The sequence below is a fragment of the Stenella coeruleoalba genome (genome assembly GCF_951394435.1).
Source record: "Stenella coeruleoalba genome assembly, chromosome: 5".
In the NCBI taxonomy this organism is placed as follows: domain Eukaryota; kingdom Metazoa; phylum Chordata; class Mammalia; order Artiodactyla; family Delphinidae; genus Stenella; species Stenella coeruleoalba.
The window spans coordinates 47,267,706-47,290,821 of record NC_137150.1 but is presented as its reverse complement, the minus strand read 5'-3'; the positions used below and the strand labels follow the sequence as shown (position 1 = coordinate 47,290,821).

Genomic DNA, 23,116 nt, shown 5'->3' with positions numbered 1-23,116 from the left:
CCAAAGTGAAACTTTAAAAGATATTTTAAGAAAAAAATAAATTAATCCACATGTACCCCATCCTAGATTTATTTAGACCAATGGAGTCCTCAAGGGAAAAATCAAATAAATTTTGACCAACTTTTTTTTCAAAATAAATAATATTAAGCAACCAGAAACATTTTTTTTTAGCTTCCAAAGGGGAAAAAAACAAAACAAAAACAACAAGAATGATGAAACAATTCCATTCATCTTGAAACCTGGATTCTTTTTTTCTCTTTTATTATTTTTACTTTTGATAGATGTGGCTACAAATACTTCTCTTATAAACCCTCTATAAGAAAATGAGCAGTGCAAGAACAGTAAATGTTGTTACAGGCACCTAATCAAGGGAAATTAGGGGATTTGGTAAATGGGAGACTTGCCACAAAACTTACATCAAGGGGACATCTGCTATTTTAGCTCTAACCAACTACTTCCTAGCAGGGATTAGGGAGCAATGTTGTCAAATTCTGATTTTTCTTAAAATTCCCAATCATTATGTGAACTTTCTGAATTTAAATGTCTACAACTATAGGAGTCATGGGGTTTTCAGCCTTCTGGGCACAGAGTAGAACTGGACTGCCTAGCCTCCTCCTGACTAGATGGGACCATGTGAGTAGCTCTGCTCAGTGACCTGTAAACCAGATTTTAATTGCGGATGTATGACCTTCCAAGGCTCTTTTCACTCTGCTCTGGCAACTATTAATATTCCAGATAGTGGCTGCTTCACCAAAGTAGGTCCAGAGTGAAGACAATTCAGTGCAGTTGTCATGATATATGTGCCACATGAGTGAGAGAGAAAATTGTGTTATTTTAAACTGCTGAGGTGGTGTGTGTATGCATGCGTGTGCGCGCGTGTGTTTGCTGTAAATTGCTTATCCTGGCTGATATAGCCACTAACTCAATCAAAAACACAAATACAGCACAATGTGAATGAACACAAATGCACCTACCAAAGTGGGCCAGAATTTACCCATGGACCACAGATCACACTGAGCTGCTTCATATGAGAGCTTTGAGGTCAATGAACAAAAAATCTTAGATAGCTACACAGAATGTATTATCCTGGCATTAGTGTAGAAGGATGGCAAAGACCAGATGAGGAGAGGAAGGAGGGGTTGAGGGAGAGAGGGGAGGAGGGAGAGGAGAACAACAAAACAGTCATGAAGGAAACAAAGCGGACAGAACAACAGGTTGATGAGGATGGCCAGACCTGGTTGATGTTACAAAATGGTCAAGTCTGTTCAGAAGCCCATGTGGGCGCCCACCTTACTTCTCACAATTCCCTTTCCCAAATATACCTAGAACCTTTCTGAAGCCTTCTCGCTCCACTTACATCCTGGGTTTTAAACCTTTCTGCCCCTCCTTCCCTCTGGTAAATATCTAGGTCTCAGTTCCCCTCTGGGAAAACCAGTCAGCTGTTTACAAGACCTTTGTCCCTCTTCACTATGGCAGTTTCATCATTAAAAACTAACCTGTAGGTATAAACTCTTAGCTTGGAAAAGTTGAAGTATATAGCTTAGTAGCTGAAGAAACAGATTATGGAGTCGGGCTACATGAGTTTGGACACTTACAGTGTATGGTCTTGGAAGAATAATGGTTCCGTACTTTGTCTCCATTTACTCATCTGCAAATTAAGGATAATAAGAATATCTATCCCGTCGGGTTCTCTTAAGAACTTAGGACAGTGCCTGATATACAATAAGTGCCATATGAATGTTTGTTAAATAAAAGAGCAAACAAACAAGTAAGTATACACATGTTGGGGATATTAGACTTTAGATTGCTGTGAAATATTGGCTGGGAAAGAAGGGAGTTAGTTAGGTAGCTTTTAACAGCCTTCAAATTTCATGGTATACTACTTACATGTCTGATATGCAATCAATCATCATTTTCAACAATGAGTCAGAGTTGCTGTTGTTGTTTCATCTAAGTCAATATTCCTACATCAAACTTACACCATTGGTGCTAAGAACTGAGTTACTGTCAGCCATTTCCATTTTGATACAACAGATAGGAAATACTACTTAACATTAACACGTAAAAAGAGAAAGAAAATCTACTCAAAAGCTAAACAAAACATTTCTCGCTATTGTCAATATACTTGAAAAGCACTAACCCAACTCTCCAAAAGCCCTGCCTCATTGTGTGAACTCCAGTGCAAAGAAAAAATGTGTCATTTCAATAAGGCTTTGCTCTTAACTTAGAAAATGACTTGAACTTTCAGTTTATCTCTTTTTATACAGTGGACATAAAATTTAAGGGATGCCTTCTGTCAAAAGACTCCTTCCTCATAAAACATCCTTCCCAGTGTGTTCTGTATTCATATGTTATGCTATAAAAGTCACCTCTGTGTTGACCTTTCTACACCCCGAGTTGTATTTACAGACTTTCATTTGACAATCATTAACGAAAGTAACAGAAGAAGCTGCTTCTTTGCCCCTCACCCTTATTCAACTCCGTTGGTTTTTGGAATGCCTGCTGCTGCTGTTTGCACACTGTGATAACCAGTAAAGGGTGGATCACAGGTCTATGCAATAAATCTGTGCTTCTGAACCCTAACTTCTCCTAGTTATCCCTTTTTCCAGGATGGAGAGGTATACAAAAAGAACTTAATGAAGAGTGGCCCCCGCTTGCCACAACTGGAGAAAGCCCTCGCACAGAAACAAAGACCCAACACGGCCATAAATCAATCAATCAATCAATAAATTAATAATAATAATAATATCACACCCCCCCCAAAAAAAAGAACTTAGAGGAATGTTGGATTTTTTCCAAAAGAGTTAGAAAACTGATTCTGTTTGATTTTTCTAAGTTTAAGATGATCTGGGTGGTAATCTCAAGAAACATATTTACAAGAAATGAAGGAAACAATTCTGCAACAGCCTGTAGGAATTTTCAGAGTTGAGAATTACTCCAGATGTTCAGAAAAGAAACCTCTGAAGCAAATTACAAACTAGTCGTTCAGCATATTACACTTAATGCAGATGTCTTTTGTATCCATTTGTGAATCTCATTTATCTCCTGGAATAAACAAAGTCTCATTATGAAAGTTACTGCTTTATAACTTTCGCTTGCATTTCTTCCAGACTTGACCTTATTGGCAATGTCTGGGAGAAATGGTAGGCTTGAAAACCTATTCATCTTTCTTCAAAATACTGTATTTAAAACTGAAAACAATTCTGTGGAGTAACTACTTTCCAACCCTCACAATACCATAGTTATCTCTCTTTGCTTTATGAAATAGATTTTCCATTTGTTGTCTGAAATCTTTACAAATGTCTTTAAGCCACAAACTTCCCAGAGGTAAAAAGCATGGAAATACAGCTTTTTGATGATAAACACTGAATTACACAATCACCAATGTAATTGTTTATTTTGTCCATTCCGAACACTGTATGAAATATAAAAAAAGCTAAAATTTTTCTTGTTTTATTCTGTACTTCATGCTAATCAATATTCAAATACAAGGAATTGTAAAGCTACCAATCAAAACTCAACTGACAAAAAAACCAAACACTGAAATATTTTGTTAGATTGATTAAATCCTAGTAATACCTTTCTGAAACTAGATGTCAGCTCTATTTTTATACAATAGTTCACATTTTACATATATACAGCAAGAGCCTCTTCTGCCTTAACATTCAAAAGGATGGTCCTATTAATTCTTCCTCCAAACTGCAAATATATTCATTTTAATGAGAGGAATTGGAAGTCCAATGCGAGATACTATATAAAAAGCTATTTTTCTTACAATGAAGCAAACGTTTAAGAAGCGATTCTACAACTATGTGTGGGGAAAGAGGTACGCAGGGCTTGAATTCCTGTATCATTCCACTCCCCTTCCTTTTTAAAAGTCTAACTAATAAATTCAACTGTTTAAAGAGAGAATCAGAAGAAACTCATAGAAAGCTTATAAAACTACTTGCCCTTTTCTTTGGCCATTAAGTAATAGCCATTACAGAGGCAAATGTTTGGTTTCCCATCATGTCCATTTGCAAAGAGAATCACCTGCAGGGCTACATAGAATAATAAGATCGCAGCATGAAGGCCAGGCACACACAGAGCCCTCACAAGTCACAGAGTGAGTTCCAGTCTCATGGCCTTTGGAGATCAGTCTAAGCAGCCATTCTTGCCAAACTGAGGCAAAACATGAAGAATAACCATGAGAACCAGAAAGAAAAGCAAGCTGAGCAGATGGCAGGAAAGCAGGTGTAAGCAAAGGTCATCTGAGGGTGCTTAGAATATTTGGAGCAGGTAGAATTCATGCATTCATTCAACATATTATTCAGTACCTACTATTATACTGACTGTTGAGATGACAAAGACAAAACAGATGTGGCTTTATACCTCAAAGAACTGTGAAATAAGGAAGTCAGGCTAGTAAAGAGATTTATTTAAAATATAGCCCAGTAATACCTATGATGAAAGAAGGTACAAGATGCTTTGGGAACCAAACTAATGCAAACTGCGATTATGGAAAGTTCTTGCTAAAGGCTCAAGATGTCCTAAAGAGCAAAAAGATTTTTTTTTATGATACATGTTTGTTGGCCCCACAAAGAATTGTAGTGGAATTTTGTCAGACCACAAAGAGGCTTAGGGCCAGGACAGTCTAGGTAGAGGAAACTGATGTGAGGACATGAAGGTGAAAATACCTGCAGCTCATGTGGGGTCCTTGACAGATTTTGGTGTGTCTGGACACAGGATGGCACTAATCAAAGAAGCTCGAGAGATTGTTAGGGTCAGGTTATGAACGGTTTGGTGCACCAAGCCCAGTAGTTTGCATTGCTGTAGCCTATGGGGAAACACTGAGAGATTTTAGCAGAGGAGTGATGCGATTTGTGTTTAGAGCAACTCTTCTGGCAGCCCCAGGAAGAACAGATAGAGGAGGAACGGGATGAACTACAGAGTGATATGTTAAGAGGCTACTGCATGGAAAACTCTTGAGAGCTTAAACCAAAGCAATGACAGTGAGGGTAAGAATGAGGGATAGAGTCGTGATGCGTAGGAGACTGAATCAATAGGGTTTGGTGATGGACTGTTTAAGGGAAAGAATGAGGCTAGTATGGCTATTGGATTTCTTATTAGGATGTGCCATTCCCCCACTTAGAATACACAGAAGAAGGAGCATGTTGGAAGGAAGGAGAATATAAGATTGATTTAGAAGTCTGTCCCTATAGAGCATTCAAAAAGATCTGGTATCAAACATTTGGATAGAGAGATTCAGAGTCCAGAGAAGCAGTCTGGGTTAGAGACAAACATTTGGGTGGTACTAAGCACTGGATTTATGAGAAGACATAAAGAAGAATATAAATGCAAGAAGAACAGAGAGGCTACCATGGAGCCAAGCAAAACAAGAGCATGTGAGGGCCGATGCTGATGTCTGGCATGCCTGGATATAGGTTGTGTCGTGAGGCTATCTCGGCTCAAAAGGGCATGAAGGGGTTAATCACCTAGTTACCATATGATCCAGCCATTCCATTCCTAGAAATATACTCGAGAAATAAAAGCATAGGCTCACACACAAAAAAACTGCACATGAATGTTCGTAGCAGCATTATTCATAACAGCCAAGAAGTTGAACCAACCCAAATGTCTATGAACTGATGAAAGGATAAGGAAATTGTGGTGTTTCCAAACAATGAAATATTAAAGAAATGAAGTAATGATACAGGCTATAACATGGATGAACTTAAAACCATTATGCCAACTGAAAGAAGCCAGCCACTTATTAACACAATTCCACTTACATGAAATGTCCAGAATACGCAAATCTATAGAAAGTAGTTTCTTTGTTGCCTAGGGCTGAGGGGGGATGATGGCTAAAAAGTGCAGGGTTTCTTTCTGAGATGATGAAAATGTTTTAAATTGATTGTGGTAATGGTTGCACAATTCTATGATGATACTAAAGGTCACTAAATCATATACTTTAAATGAATGAATTGAATGTTATAAGATAATATGAAAGGACAGCTGAAAGCATAGATAAGACCAATGCAAGTACAGAGGCTTAAAAGTTATTAAAATTTCTCCAGAAGTTTATCTAAAGAGAAGTAATCTTCCATCCATTGCAATAGGCATTAGAAGACACGAGTGATAGGATAGTATTGGAGTCAAGGAACAAAGGAGTCTAGTCAGTCTAATAAAGATTCCACACCTGTTTGGTGAAAGCAAAGTTCAAAGGGTAGGCGCACAGGGTACTTGGAAATGCATATAAATAATTGAGTAACATTTTCAAACAATTTAAGTTATTTCACGTGTAAATATAAAATATTTCAGAGGACAGCACAGCCTTTGAATTTTTGTATATGCTAATTTATGTGAAGAAAATCCACACTAGGAGTCTATTAATTGTTTAGCCCCGCCACCCCCAAGACTCCCCATTTCTTTCACTGCTCTAAGGGTTGCTGCATGGAATGGAGAAAAACAGGCATTGCCAAATAGGCCAGTTTACAAATTTAGTTCTCAAGATTTCTGTAAGGAAAATGATAGAACACTTAACAGAGTGGACACTCAAAAAAAAAAAAGCCTTCTTTCCTTTCTTATTCCTATAAGGCAGTGTCATTGGCTCTGTGTTGTTACTTCTCCCCAAAGGGCCTTGCTCTTCACATCCCCCGAACTTTGTCCCCCCCCTCCCTCCCTCCCTCTTCCCCTCCCTCTCTCCTCCCCCTCCCCTCCCCTCCCCCTCCCCTCCCCCTCCCCTCCCCCTCCCTCTTCCCCTCCCTCTCTCCTCCCCCTCCCCTCCCCTCCCCTCCCCCCTCCCCTCCCCTCCCCTCCCCCTCCCCTCCCCCTCCCTCTTCCCCTCCCTCTCTCCTCCCCCTCCCCTCCCCTCCCCTCCCCTCCCCCTCCCCTCCCCCTCCCCTCCCCCTCCCTCTTCCCCTCCCTCTCTCCTCCCCCTCCCCTCCCCTCCCCCTCCCCCCTCCCTCCCCTCCCTCTCCCTCCCCTCCCCCTCCCCTCCCCCTCCCCCTCCTTCCCCCTCCCTCCCCTCCCTCCCTTCCCCTCCCCTCCCTCCCTTCCCCTCCCTCCCCTCCCTCCCCTCCCCTCCCCCTCCTCCCCTCCCCCTCCTCATCCTTCACCCCCTCCCTCTCCCCCTGTCCCTCCATAGACTACACTTCTTTTTTTTTTTCTTCTTGTGGTACGTGGGCCTCTCACTGTTGTGGCCTCTCCCGTTGCGGAGCACAAGCTCTGGACGCGCAGGCTCAGTGGCCATGGCTCACCGGCCCAGCCGCTCCGCGGCATGTGGGATCTTCCCGGACCGGGGCACAAACCCGTGTCCCCTGCATCGGCAGGCGGACTCTCAACCACTGCGCCAGCAGGGAAGCCCTAGACTACACTTCTTAAGGAGCCAGCTCACAACATCAACCCCATCTGTTTGGGGTCCATAATTGCTCCCTCTACCTAACTCCTGTTGCTCTTCCAGGTGCAGTCTCACAACTCAGTGTTCTCTAACTTATGTATATGTTTTATCTTCATAACCAGGACACAAGGGGTTCAACAGCAGACAAGATGCCTCTCTACAGTCTCCGTGATGTCTAACGTATTGCTGCAAAAGTAACAGATTTTTGTTAAATACCTAACTATGACACAAAAGCAAATAATTTTTAAAGAACTATTAATTTCCCTAATTTATTTCTTATATATATTAAAAATAATTTACTGGTGTATCAAGTGCATTCCTTCTCTGTTCTTAATAAAAAGTTGCTGAACCCTCGCTGCATGCAGACTTTGTTAAGTTCTGTAAATACACTATTTAATTTTAGTCTCTTAACAGTCCTATAAGGGTAGTTACTCTTACTGTCTTCCCTTTGTAGATTAAAAACATTAAAAATATAGAGGCTTGGTGTGGCTAATTAATTTGTCCAAGAATTTTCAGAAGTATTTCCCCACATTAAATGCAATAAATATGCTACAGTATTTGTTCTTTTACCTCGTAATATTGACCAAAAGATTCCTAATGAAATACTGAAAGATGCAATGGCTCAGAGTCAAATCCTAAACTTTCAAGAGTCACGGTTCACTCAAACATACAATGAGGCTACTAATACCTGATTCACAGGTATTATAATTAATACAAGCAAAATGAACACAATCAAAAGCTCTCAGACAGAGCAGGAAAATAATATTATTTCACTCTCCATCTCCTTGAATCATAAATGTTTCCAGAAGTTTACCATTGTTTTTGGAAGGAAACATATCCGTAATTCCAGAGGTGTTAAGGCATTTTTCTGGGTATTAGTACAGATATGTGTTTGCTATAATCTTAGCATGTTAAGTTTTTCTTCAAAGAGATGATAAGGGCATCCCAATTATGCCTTCTAGTCCTTATTAGAGGCCAAGTTGAAGATTTTACCAGTCATATTACATATCATTCCTGATTTGTTCTTAAATGAAGAGCTCTTCTCAATTTCTTCAGCAAGTAACTCTAAAATAGGAACTTGAAAATGACAAGTAAAGTATGTAAAAGTGTCTGAAAGTGTGTAGGTATGGGTGGGCCAGTACATGCTCAGTAGTGATGAAGGACAGAGTAAAGATGAGGGAACAAATTTGTTAATCTAGAAAAATTCTTTTAGGCACATCTCTTTGGCACTGTATTCTTGTATAAGAAATACCCTTCACAATCTAAGTTCTAGACACATTTATTTCCCTTAGGGAAAAATCACATGGACTGACCTGCCTAAAAGGAATAAAGTATGAATAGTGAGTATCTTTTCAAAATATAATTAAGCTTGTACAGCAGTGACAGAGAAATGCATTCAACTGTGTGTATAACCAGCCTACTCTCCTCACTGAATCTGGGCAAGGTGATCTAGCTGAAATGTAACCAGAAAACCCAAGTATCTCCTAGAAAGGACTTCTAAACTGCACCATGACAGAGGGAAACTCCCTGTATACATGCTTGCCTCATTTTCTTAGGGGCCAGGCCAATCCCACTGATGGATTACATAACATAACTGAGTTTTGTTTTTACTGTAGGTTTGACAAATATTTATTGATCGACCACTACATGACTGTATTAGGCAGGGTCTCCAGAGAACAAGAAACAATAGGACATATGTACAAAAAGAGATGCTTTGTGCAGAACTGGTTCACACAATTATGGAGGCTGAGAAGTGCCCTGATCTGCCATTTGCAAGCCAGAGACCAAGGGAAGCTGGTGATCTAATTCCAGCCTGAGTCTGAAAGCCTGAGAACCAGAGGAGCCAATGGTGTAATCCCAGTCCGAAGGCAGGTGGGAGAAGATCAGTGTCCCAGCTCAGCAGGCAAGCAGGAAGCAAAAGAAGCAAATTCCTCCTGCTTTTTTGTTCTACTCAGGTCCTCAGTGGATTGGATGATGCCCATCCACTCTGGGGAGATCAAGGTACTTTGAGTCCACAGATTCACATGCTAATCTCATCCAGAAACATCCTCACAGACACACCCCCAAATAATGTTTAATCTGGGCATCCCTTGACCCAGTCAAGTTGACACATAAAATTAGCCACAACGACAGTACCAGAGGGATACATTAGCACACAAGAAAGAATTCATTTCCCTCCTGACCCTTTTAGTGTAGTTGAGAAAACAGTAGGTGACCATGTTATTTTCATCCAAAGTCGGACACTTTTGAGAATGAAAGGCAGTTCTATTAATAATTAAGCTGGGACAAAATTATCTAGGGCAAACTAGAATATATATTTACCCTTTAGATAAGGAAATAAGTGTCATAATTGTATACAAAAGATGACAAGAGGAGGGGGCAATCCTTAAAAAAACCTATTTTTTTGTATGGATCTTTTTAAACTTTGTTTCCCTATCACTGTGTGAAGTTTGGGCAGATCCCATAACTTTTCCTATCTTCTTTCACCACCAGAAAAGTTCATTTCAGTAATTTGAATATCTTGTCCACTGCAGTAATTAAAACTCCAAACTTCATTTCCATCAATAGTGGTTCTCAACTAGAAAAGAGGTATGGAAGAGGAGGGGGACTCTGCCCTCAGGGAATATTTGGCAGTGTCAGAAGACATTTTTCGCTGTCACAATTGGGGAGAGTGGATGCTGCTGGCAGCTACTGAGTAGATGCCAGGGCTGATGCTGTGGGATCAATGCACAGGACAGGCCCCATAACAAAGAATTCTCTGTCTTAAAATCTCAATAGTGCTGAAGTTGAGAAACCCTGCCTTAAGAAAACTGCTGCCTCCTAGTTGGAGCTTACTTTAGACCTGGAAATCTGCAAAGGCAATGGGCGGGCTGTGTGTGTGTGTGCTAAGAGTCTTCCTTCTGTCTTAGCTTCACTTCCCTACCACTCCTACCCGTAGTTTCTGATCCTCATATTTGGGGGCAGGGGAATAAGGGATTGGGGAATCAAGAACATATTCTTAGAGTTGTTACAGTGATAATTTGGAATTTTTATCTTTTGCATGTGGTGGACACACAATTGCTGTGGGTGTTTGTGTGGGTGGTGGTGTTCTAGACAACATGGGAAGATTTAGCAGTGGGCTATGGCTCTCAAGGTCTAAAGATTGGGACGTGTTGATTAAGTTTAAAGAAACGGATGTGCTCGATGACCTTAGCTGGAGCTGTGTAAAGGGTGAGAGTTGTAACAGAAGCCAGAGTAAAGAATAAGTAATAGAGAAAACAGGGATAGGATCCTATAGACTCATTTTTCTAAACATTTGGCTCAAAAGCACAGAGAGGAGAGAAAGGTGTTGGGTCTTAAGCAGGAAGAGATCTGAACAAGTTTAAGTAGAAATAGGCAAAGAAAGGGGGCCAGGGGGACAGAGAGAGGGAAAGAGAGAGAGAGAGACACTGAATTTTGGTAAAGCATGATCCTTGAATAAACATGTAAAGGAAGGGACAGTATCTAGGTGCGTGTGGATTGGGTCAGGGGATAGTGGGTCTCTTTCAGTACTTTTTATGACCTTGAATAGAACTTGTTTGGTTCTGTTTCATTTATAACTTGAGTTAGGTTGTTTCTGGACTTAAGTCAATGAAACAGCTGCCTACAAAATAATCAGAGAGAAAGGGCCTGAAATTTTTGTCAGTAGAATAACTCCTTGGTGTTTTGAGGCCTTGCCTTCTGGAGGCTCTCTATTAAAATGTAAATAAGTTACCTGAAAAGTCACCACCTGCAAATCCATTCATGTATTTGCAAGGATTAGCTTATCAAATTCCTGGTTCAGGGCTGTGGCCGGACAAGTCTATTGTGATGGTGCTGAGAGCGTGAGTGTGTGCACACAGACACAAGCCCAGAGTTCTGTGGAAGAGGAGGATGTTACAGATAGAGAAGGAAACAAGGTCTGGAACAAAACACTGTCTGAGAAGACTGAGTCAGGGACAGTATAAAAATGCCAAGAACCTGGATGGAGGGAACATAAAAGCACCTTCAGAGGCAGCTGCATTATCAAATCCAATCTCTTACTCCTTAACAAGTTTACCCCAGACGGCTCTCACAGAATATACAACCCTGCACAAGAGAAGGCTAAGTCGATGTCCAAAGATCTGTCAGAGTCTGTGGCTGCAGCACCTGGGGTCTTATTCCCTAGCAAGCAAGGTTAGCTCAGGGTGTGGCTGGCTTCCCCCAGAAGCCATCAGGGTTTTCCATACACCATCTAAATATTTGATTGGCTGTCTATTGAGAGACCATAGGCAACCTTCAGATCCCTGGCCATGCCTGGGGTCTTAGACACTCAGACACTTAAAGCTTGAGACCAAATACTCCCACCATATCTCACTCCCCAACCCCTGCCATCCTGCTGCTGTGACACCATTTATCCTCTCCTATATCCTCACCATGTACTTGCTGCCTACAGGTGTGCAGGGTAGGGGCTTCTTTATAATACAGATTCCCGAGCCACCTCATTTCTGGTGTTTTGAATCCAGTAAAACTGGGGTAGAACCAAGTGTCGTAGTCAGCTCGGGCTGCTATAATGAAATACCATAGACTGGATGGCTTAAACAACAGAAATTTACTTCCTTACAGTTCTGGAGGTGGAAAGTGCAAAATCAAGTTGCCCACTGATTTGTTTCCTGGTGAGAGCTCACTTTCTGGCTTCCAGATGGCCCCCTCCTAGCTGTGTCCTCACATGGCCTTTCCTTGGTGCACGTGGAACAAGAGATCTCTCTCTTTCTCTTCATATATGGCCACCCATTCTATCAGATTAGGAGCCCACCCTATGGCCTCACTTAACATTAATTATCTTCTAAAAGCCCTATTGCCAAATACAGTCACGTTGAGGATTAGGGCTTCAATATATGAATGGGGGAGGGGGGGCAGGAACACAATTTGGTCCACAGCACCATGGAAATCTGCATTTTCAGCCAGCATCCTAGGTGAGTCTGAGGCAGGTAGTCCAAGAACCTGGCTTTGAGAGGTCTTGATTTAGAATCTATTCCCACACATCCTTCCTAAAAGGAACACAAACTTAATCGTAACTGATTGCAATTCTAAAATACGTTCTATAATACCATATACATAACTGCAATTGCATGTCTGCGCTGGTAAGAATATTACACAACACCTAGCGCAAGCCCTCAGGTAGATGAGGAAACTGAAGCCTAAGACGCTGAGTAACTGAAAAATGTTTTCACTGAGTAGGACATTTAGATAACCTTTGAGAAGCACTGAGGTGTGGCAACATCTTCAAAAAGTTACTAAATAAGGCAAACACATTCCCAAACATTCACTTAAAAGAAACATTACAGTAGTAGAAACCGTTGCTAATTAAATGCAAATAGTTGGTTAATTTGCAGTGCAATTATCTCTTACTCAAAGAATTACATATGGAATATTGCATGCACCATTTCCTTCCTGAAGGAAAACAAATTCTCTTAAATCCACCATAAAATTTTTATAAAAATAAAAAACACAAATGGTCCAAACCTTTCGCCAATGGGCTAAAAGCCAGCTGACATTCTTCCATCCACACCACACAACCATCCACCTTAGATACTCTGCACAGTGTGCTCATTATCACAAATGTTTGTGTCACCCAATTAACAATGTCATTGTATGTTTTCTTCTTCTCTCTGGATGTATTACCAAGCAAATAATTTAACACATGAATGCATCTTCTGTTATTTTTTCAGAAAAGACTGAATGTGTCTTGGTAGCCTTCAAAGCTAAGAAGCCCTGCATGTTGGAATGATGTTTGCAATTGGTCAGCCCAGTAGTGCCTGGCTGCAGTGAGTAATGAAAAGTATTTCTAGGCACTTAGCTTGCCTCCACAATGTGAAATCTAAAAATTTCTAGGAAGAAGTATATTTCTATGCAAAGAAAATGTGTGTTAATACCTATTTTTTTAAAATTCCAACCTAGTTTAAATGCACACAAAAGCTTTACTCAAAGGCGGATGGGGGGAATGAAAGGAATATACATTATCATCTTTTTCTCTCATATCATCCATGATTCTACAGCCCAAGAAAACCTGAGATAAATCTATGAAGTACATGAATTCCAACAAAAGCACAAATAATAATTCTTTTAACTTACGTCCTTCATCTACCACACCACTCAGATCCTGTGTCTCTTTTCTCAATAGCCCCAGATGGCTCTTAGGCACCACAGTGGTCTTTTAAACCACCAAATGATTCTCAAAGTCAGATCCTTGACCACTGTTAGGCTCTACAAATGTTTGAAAATCAGCCCAGGAAGCTTGTCCTCAAAGGAGAAGATAGTCAGTCTTTATCACTGGTCTCTTTTTCTCTCCCCTCTCTCATTCACAGAGAAGAATGAGCAGTTCTATCAATTTTCATTTTTTTCTGTGGCCTAGTTGCCTTTCAACACTCAATACCTGGTGACATTACAAAGCTCCAAATTATTGCACCACACACACACATCCTATTTTCTCTATTCCAAAATGCAGTTTTCCCAACATTTTAATATCTCTGAAATCACGGTAGCCTTTTCGGGCAATTGAAAATTTACTACTTCCCTAATCCTTCCCCTATGAGATTAGAGCTGTTCCTTTTTTTCTCTCCTTCCCTTCCTGAACCCCTGGACTATAAACTTGGGAGTTGTATGCCAAACAAACACACTGCAGGGCCAGGTAGATTTCTTTGCACTATTGCTGGGCTCTGATGTCTGCCAGCTGAGGTTGTGTAACCATTAGAGACTCTTCTTTGTTTTAAGTTGAGTAAAGCAGAATCAGAAAACTTACCTGGCACTCAGAGGCCTTCTAAAGAGCTCTTTCAGTACACAGAAAATAAAGTGATAACAAAACCTTAGTTTACTTGGTATATTTTTCTTTTTTGATGATACCTAAAATAATGGTATGTCCTACATTTAATGGCATGTTATTTCTGATAAAATATAGGGGATAGTGGCAAACTTTATGCCTGGCAAGTTGAATCCTTGGAAAGAGAGGAGCAAAGGATGTCTTGGCCCCCTTAAATGGGCTATGGCACGCATAAAACATTTTTAAGATCATGAAATTAAAAATTTTCCTTGTATCTCTGCTGGTATAGTACCCGAGGGCTCCCACAGAAGCTATCACCACTTGCCACTTCACTGGCCTTGATCTCATTTGTGGGGTATTGTCTCCAAAGCTATTAATCCAATCATGCCATTTCCGTATTCATTAATGCAGCCCTCACAGAAAAGGAAACCTGTTTCTACTAGTGTAGCAGCTCTTCCATTGCTGATGCTGTCTTTTTTTCAGTTCTCTCTCTCACTCTCTTGATAAAACTGAACTTATCTCTTCAGAGCTAGGTTGGAGGACATTTAGAAGGGCATCATCTAGAGTCACACCGAAATATCTGTCAATTCTAAAAATCGATCTGCTTTTTAAGATAAAGGGCAGGCATCTATTTTAGCCCAGGATGAGCTCTTTGCCTTTTCTGAAAACTTCTATCAAGACGAATCCTAGAGCCAGAGGGTCAGACCCTAAGTCTTTTCATCTGTCTTCCCAAAAGATGCGTGAGGTCCACAGGCCGAGATGCCTCCTTAACTACCTATCTCAGAAGTAGACAAGCAGATGGGTCTTAGCCAGTATCTGCCACACACTGCCTCTCTGTCTTCTCCTCTAGGCTATAAGCTTCTGAAAGGCAGAGTCTGTTTCTACTCATTTATAACCTTCTTCTTCAGTACTAGTAGATGGTACTAGGAAAGTCCTGGTACCCAGGTGACTATAAATATTGTCTACTGAGCATAATAATGAATGACTACAGTTAATGATCACTAAAGCATAGAATATTAGAGCTAGAAGTGATATTAAAGTTTGTTTAACACAAAAATCTTATGGAACACATCTGGAGACTATATTCAAAAGTTAGACAACTCTCTCATGATCACATAGCCAGTAAATGACAGAACCATGAAGACTCAGACTGGGTCTACTGATGACAGTTATTCAGTTCTTTCCCTTTTAAAACACTATGAACTGCTATATTGAAATTCACAATTTTAATAAGCTATTCTTATAAATAAGGGTATTAAATCAATACATGTATTACTCCCTCATCCTACAGTAACGTGGACTAGGAGTTCAAAGACCCCTAAATTTTCTTTCTCCAACCATTAGAAGCAAATAATGAGTTTAAGTCTTTACAGACCTTTCATATTTACAACACTGCTATAACAAAGCAAGCACGTAATTTTTTATAAGTAGATTTTGGTCCAAGCAGGAAACGGACAGGACACACAAAACTAGAGTGAGATTGCAATTTATCTCATTTGTCCCACATTTCTTAATTAGAGGGTTACAGTTATTAGCTCCAACATGTCCAGCCAGAAGGAAACAAAGAATGAGATGACAATACCCAGGTACCATCCATTGTTAGAGACCCTTGACAGTTTGTCAATGGGATGTGGTGGCAGTAATTCTGGAATGAGGATGCTAAGTACCAGCTTTTGCAATAAATGTTTTAGATCCTCAGTATCAACTTCTAAGTAGCGTTGCCATCACTTTATTATAAATGCAAATACAGGTAATGATAGCCACAATTTTCAGTCATTGTACAATTTAGAAAAAAAGGACTCTTCACTACATACAAGCACATTTCCTCCCTGAGGTTCCATACAGCAAAGAATTAAAATAAAACTGCTGACGGTTACCTATTCTATAACTGACTTCTTATTCACATAGTAGGAAACCTTCGAAATGTAACTCTGCTGTCTCTGCCCTATATTCACCGGATTCCTCCTTAAGGCACCAGTTGAATTTATCTGACAGTAAGTCTTGATTTGGTGAGGCGAGAGTAGGAAGGCTGAACATTATGTTGTTAATATTAAGTCCTAGCTGTCTCTCAAGCTGCATAAGACGCTGATTTCCTTGCAAAATAAAATGCGCAAAGGCATATCAGGATCATTTATTTCAGCTTCATTACTGGTAATTGATCATATTGCCCAAAGGAAATCAGTCCATTTGTTTTTCATGAGCCAGACTGGACAGAGGTCACTATTCCCATCTCTCCTCTGTAATGAACTAATTATCAAAACAATAGGCACTTAATGAAAAGCATGGTCAAGGAAACACGTTTGTCCTCATTCTTATGAACTTTCCAACTGTACAGATATATGGGACTCAGATCATTTTCTCTACTAAATCCTTGTTAAACAAAACTTGGTTTTTACCTTCATCCTAATTTTCCTCCCAAACTTGATCAGAAAATTCTTGATCTCACTCTCCCCAATACAACAGATGCCCACGCCAAACATTAAAAGAAGTAACCACCTCCTCAGAAATGTTCTAAGAGAACCTCACTCTAATTGGTTTGCATGCCTTGCAAAGAAAACACCAGCACACATATAAACAGACTGACAGGTTGTCTGATTCCACTATGCCGCTTATGTCTCTGTGTTCAGTGAGCTTCCAGAACGTCCTCTGGCAATGCTCATTAGCAAAACACAGCTGATACCTCTCCAAAGGTAATTGGTTGGGGGTAGGTTGAGAGGAAAAGGGCATATCCTTTCTCTCCCTGAATTCAAAAGTCCAGAGACTATAAAATCCTATATATACCTCAACACTAAAATACCCAGATTCATTAAAAAACAAACAAACAAAAAAACCCAGAAACTTCTCTCCACTAAGAAGTTAGCAATCTGGATCATACCCCTTCAGCTCAAGTTTCAGATCTCATTTCCTGCCTTGAACCCTGAGAAAGATAAGGGCCAACACATATTGGCACTATTCAAGGTACTGACTACAGATATTAACCCATAGTCGATGACCTTTTCTGACAGAATTTAATATACTGACTTCTTACAGACTATACATAGTCTTAACATACTATCTATTACCCTATCCCCAAAAGGTTGTGATTTGTTTAGTTACAACCACTTTAAAAGAAATCCAGTGTATGTTGCAATATGTTCAGAAGTGGCGTATGGCGCCAGGGAGTGTATAATTATTCCCTCCCAGCTATTCAGTTTTGCTGACAGCAGATAATAATTGTGCAGACCTACACCCTACATAACCCTAGGGAGCCTTTCAAAGCAACCAATTTTGAAAAAAAAATTTAATGAAAAATTTTCTGAAAATGGTAGCAGCCACAACCAAGCACAGGACACTTAAAATACAATTTGAGTTTTGTCAGGAAGGATGTGGAGATAGAGAAAAAGAAAAACATACATCTCTCCATATACATACATATATATGAGATTTAAAAGATAATGTTGCAGTTTTCCCTGGTGGCGTAGTGGTTGAGAGTCCGCCTGCCGATGCAGGGGACACGGGTTCGTGCCCCCGTCCGGGAAGATCCCACATGCCATGGAGTGGCTGGGCCCGTGAGCCATGGCCGATGAGCCTGCGTGTCTGCAACCTGTGCTCCGCACTGGGAGAGGCCACAACAGTGAGAGGCCCGTGTACCGTAAAAAAAAAAAAAAAAAAAAAGATAATGTTGCACATGGTGATTCTCTGAATTTCTAAAAATTTTATTTCCTTTTGTAGGAATATATTAAAGATCATAAGATGTCCTCTAGAAAGAGAGAGAGAGTATACATTAGACTGTCATTTACTTAGCTCGCCTCTTCCTCCTTCTCCCTCCCACACTGTGACTATCAAGGTTACAAACAAGTCCACAGAAATGTCAAGAAACAGGCTAGAAACCTGTACCACAAGTCCCCAGAGGTAAGCAGTAGACTCATCACTCACAGCTGTGACTTCTCACTCTGATCTCCTTGCTAGGAAGCTTTGATAAACACTTAACTCTTATGTGCCCTAGTTTTATATTTTAAAAATAAATTTCCCCCATTTCACTTTATAGAAAATAACAATCAACTTTTTAAAAAATCATCTAAGCTGTGACATAAAGATAACGGGAACTAATGACCTAAGAGCCGTGGACTCAGAGAAAGTTCCTGGGCCCTATAAGAAGATGGCCAAAGAGGAAAAGAGAAAAAGAAGTAGTTTCTTATACAACTGAAAAGCAATCATAAGGGATCCATAAAGATGAATAAAATATGGCAGTGAAAAAAACAATCGCAGTGTATAAACTCCTTACGCAATAAGACAGTACTGACAAGATCCAAACCCCTCTATTAATCATCAGTCATATACATCCTTTCTTGAGTTTTTTTTAGAAAGAGATTTAATTAAGGTATGCAAATATTCTCATACTGATGTAGGTGACTGTATATACGTCTCTATACACTTTAGTGCCGTGGCAATCTGCATCAGGTCTGTGACTTGCATAGGACTGCTTAGCGCCACTTTCTTCCTTCTGTGGCACTCCCTCTAATGACCAAGCAGGATAGGCCAGAAAGAAAAGACTTCAAGGAAAAGCCGTCATCTGAGTGCACTTATCAGGAGTCCAGATGAGAGGACTGTAGTGCCACTGAGGGAGAAGTCAAGCTAGTGGAAATACTTCATGTGTTGCAGAAAAGATGATTTGGAGTTTTACTGGCCCAGATAAAATTAGCTTATTTTATTATCTCTAATTTAATTTCTCGGAACCCTGCAGGGTCTCTGTAACTATATCCTCTTTTTATTGCATAGCTCTTGTTCTGTTATCATTATTTTTATATTTCTGGGCTTACGTGACTTTTGGAATGAAGCAAAGCATAAAAGCTAAGAGTAAGTCATCAGCTTGAGTTAAGGAATCTCATAAACATAAAGTAAAAAGGTATCAATAAACCTAGGCTAAATATACTTACAGAAAAGTGATCCCAACATATAGGTCTAGGCTTCCTAGTGGATGGTGCAAAACATGGTGTATGACAGACTATGTAATTATGTAATAATCTACAAGTACCATTTCATTAGGGAAGACACAGCTTACCCAGCACAATATTTTAAGATATCATGTGGATGTTTATAGAAACATAACCTAAAATTAATAATAATTACAGTGTGCAAGGTCTTCTCGTATGCTATTAATAAAAGCTATATGAACCTTCTTCATATGAACATATCTTACTCTAACTCTCAGTGAAGTCAAAGGCATTATGTTAAAGCACAGAGTAAAATCATTTGCATCATGTCCAACTACATGATGACTTGTGAGTCTGACTTTACCCAGGCGTGAGAATTCAGACGAATGGAGATTTGGCACCTCTACATTCACGTCCTGGTAGCAGGCTGCCTACAAGGAGGTATCTATGAGGGAAAGAAACCAGACCTCCCAAGTGAGGATAAGGCTGCCAGTAGAAATCTCCACAGAAATTTGCCAGATGGAGAAATCAATTATCAGAGGGCCAGAAGGATAGAAGAAACTGTCAGGGTCAAGAAATAACCAACTGGGAAGGGTCTGGGCAAGCAAGGGTTGACACTGAGAAGCAAGCAAATGCATCAATGTGAAAATAGGACAGATTCCAGAGAGAGGACACAAATGATGATCAATCCCTGAGGATACTCATTTTATTTGAGCTCTGTAGCATCTCTCTGGACTGACAATTATATAGAGCAAAATGATATCTAGGCTTTTTTTTGTAAAAATCTAGAGAGCGGACAATTTGAGACTGAAGTCACAGGCAGTGAACGCTTGAAATACACAGTTATTCTGTACTGAAGTAACACACATTTTTCTATAGAGACCAGATATGCAAGTGGCGAAGCTGACATTTTCTTTTGAAAATTAAAGAGTATGGTTTGCATTCTTACCTAGCAAGTGGGAGACTACCCAGAAGGCATTTGAAACAGTGGTATTCAAAAATCAGTGTCACTAAACTTTTCCACCAATTTCCCAATATGACCTCTCAGAGGTTGTTCAGAGTCAAGGAGTGTGGTCTCTATCATGGCCTGGAAGAGGGCACAAGGGGTTCATGGGTCTCTGTTTCAGGATCACATGTGCCCTGAGGAAGGGGCACAATTTTCTAATTTTAACAAATGCTCTAAGAAAGCTGGCAGAGCTCTGGGGGCCATAAAGGGAAAACTGAGCCAGAGTCCAGGCAGAGAGAGGGGTTTGGCAGGAAGAGAGCAAGTGGTCCAACTGGGAGGGATAGGCCACAGGCTACAATTTCCCAGAAGAGCCAGCGGTAGCTGCAGAGCTGCATAATTCATGACTTGGGAAGGAAGCCATATTGGTGGGTACCATAATTTGGCGTATTCTCATATGAAAACTGAAACTATGAGCAAGAGAGAGCTATTACAAACCACTGGAGACCAAACTGTCAAATGAGTGCTATATAGGAACACTGAAATTTCAATACTGATTGTTAATATTGCATGAGATATATTTTAATAGTGATTAGTAGCAAATTAGAGAAGCCACTTAACAATACCTGTTTTACTTGTAACCTACACTAGCAATCATTAACAACAATTGTGATAACAATATACTCACTAAGAATTAAGAGCATTCAAATCCGGAAGAGACAAAGAAATGAAAAGAATAGTTTATAGAGTGTCTGAAAGCCTGAATAGGCACAGGTGTGATGACTGAAAGTCAGCTCTGTCTGAAGAAAGAATGGTTGATAGCTGCTGAAATGTCAAGGATATTTCAGAAATGTATACAAGATTCCTCAAAAGTTTTACTCATAAACACACCCCATCACTACTCAGAACCTGCTGGATGCTAGACGGATGAAAGTGACAATCAAGCAAGAAATTATTCAGGATGAGACATTGACAGAGATCTGAAAAAACCCATTAGCTTTCAAAGACTGAATGTAGAAATATTTAGGAAGAAGGACTTTGGAGCAATCAGATATTAGTTCAAGTCCTGCCTCAGCCCTTTAGTAGCATGTTGCTTTGGGCAAGTCACTTAATGTTGTACAATATTACAAGTTAAAAGAAACTGTGGAAATATTGAATACTTCTTTACATTTTAAAGATTATTAAAGAACCCAAAGAGTTTCAGCTAATGTGTGTATCTATCAGTATTCACTGTATTAGAAATTTAAACTGAGAATTAAAAAAACTATTTAGTCACTATTTGAATAAAATAATAATAAACCCATTATATGTTAGAACACATTTTAATAAAAAATAAATATATTGGCCAAAAAATAGTGAGAATAATATCATGTTTTATATTTTGTAAATATCTTGAGTGTTCTGACTTAATAGAAGACAGCTGGATTCTTATATCTGCTTTTGCATTCAATAGGTCGCCTCTGAAAATGGAAGAAAGGGTGTCAACCTACTCCACAGATTTGAGAAATTCCTGAAACATAAAAATCAGATGTAATCTGATTATAGAATAATACAGAATAGAGAAAACCACAGCATCAAACACTACTGCTTAGCTGGATTCTCCCCAAGGGAGCTCTGTCAAGTTCAAAGCCAGTGAGTACAATGACAGAAAGGAGCTACGATACATCATATGAGTAGATTAATTAAAGCACCACGTGTATTTAGAGTAGCTGGACCAGATAGCCCCTTCTCCTCCTTTGCATATAGAGGCTAGTGACTTTTCCCTCAGGATCATGCCCAGAGAACTTTTCTCCGAAGAAAATGGGTCATCTCCCAGAGGACAGTTTCACATGTGGGTGTTGAAGTCTGAGAGAGAGAAGAACATGGCTTAAGGTCATGTCAAATCTCTATAAGATATGGCAAGAAAGAATACACTGTTCTCAGAAATAAGATTCACTAAGATTCCTACTCCCAAAGTAAAGCCTTCTCTTGGCAATGGAGAACGTCACGGGACAGTATATGCTGTCCAACCACTCTGCTGTGCAGTGCCTACTGTCAGCAAACTGTGCATTTATTTATTTATTATTTATTTATTTATTTTTGGCCATGCCACATGCAGGATCTTAGTTCCCCAGCCAGGGATCAAACCCGGGGCCCTGGCAGTGAAAGCACAGAGTCCTAATCCTGGACTTCCAGGGAATTCCCCACACTGTGCTTTTAGAGTTTGAACTTAGAATCTCACATTCAAGGGCTGTTGGGAACACAGACCTATAAAACTGCATAATGCCAAGCAAGCTAGCTCTACTAATTGCACAAGTCCTTTATTCATAAATCTAAACAGTCAAACAAGGTTCATCAGATATTGGAGGAATATTAAAAGCATGAAAATAAGGAATCAAAATAAAGAAATAAATTAACAACCTGGGATAAAACTGAGTCAAATCAGGGGGGAAAATAGTTCTTCATAAATATAGTGTCCTCAGAGAGATCCAAGAGGATATTATATCTATAAATCAAGAAGAGTCTTCTTCTGACTAGGAAGCAATTCAAGGGCAAAAAAGGTAAGATTTAGAAATTCTTTAACACAACTAATTAATTACAGACTAAATCAGTAGTGTTAAAGCTTTCTTGACCAATAAATACATTTAACATTATGACACATAGTGTATATGTATGTATATGTTATATGCATAAAGCTTCACTAAATAATAATTCCTCAGTCATTATTCTATGATAATTCTATTTATTTTGTAAAAAGGACTCATGATTTATTGATGTGTTGTGATCCAGGGTTAGAAAACAGTTGATTTAATGATAGAATAAAACAAATAAACTGAAGGGAGTAATCTGTAGGATAAAAGTAAGAACATGTCAAAGAATGAAAAGCAAAGAAATGGATAAAAAGAGCAATAAGTAAGAGCCACAGATGAAAAATCGAAGAGGCACAACATCCATCTTTTTCTTAAAAAAAAAAAAGAAAAAAATATATATATACACACACACTTACATATGGTTAAAAAAATCCAAACAGTATAGAAGGAAAAAAATGAAAGATAATTTTTTTTTCTCTATCCTTCATCCTTCCAGTCCCATTCACTACAGATAAT

At 39.6% G+C, this 23,116-nt stretch overlaps 1 protein-coding gene across 25 annotated transcripts in view; it reads right to left on the bottom strand.

Moving 5' to 3' along the window:
• LOC307187328 (uncharacterized protein) overlaps positions 1 to 23,116 on the bottom strand; it is a 666,419-nt gene that overhangs the window by 483,950 nt on the left and 159,353 nt on the right. The gene's annotated exons all lie outside the window — the stretch shown is intronic.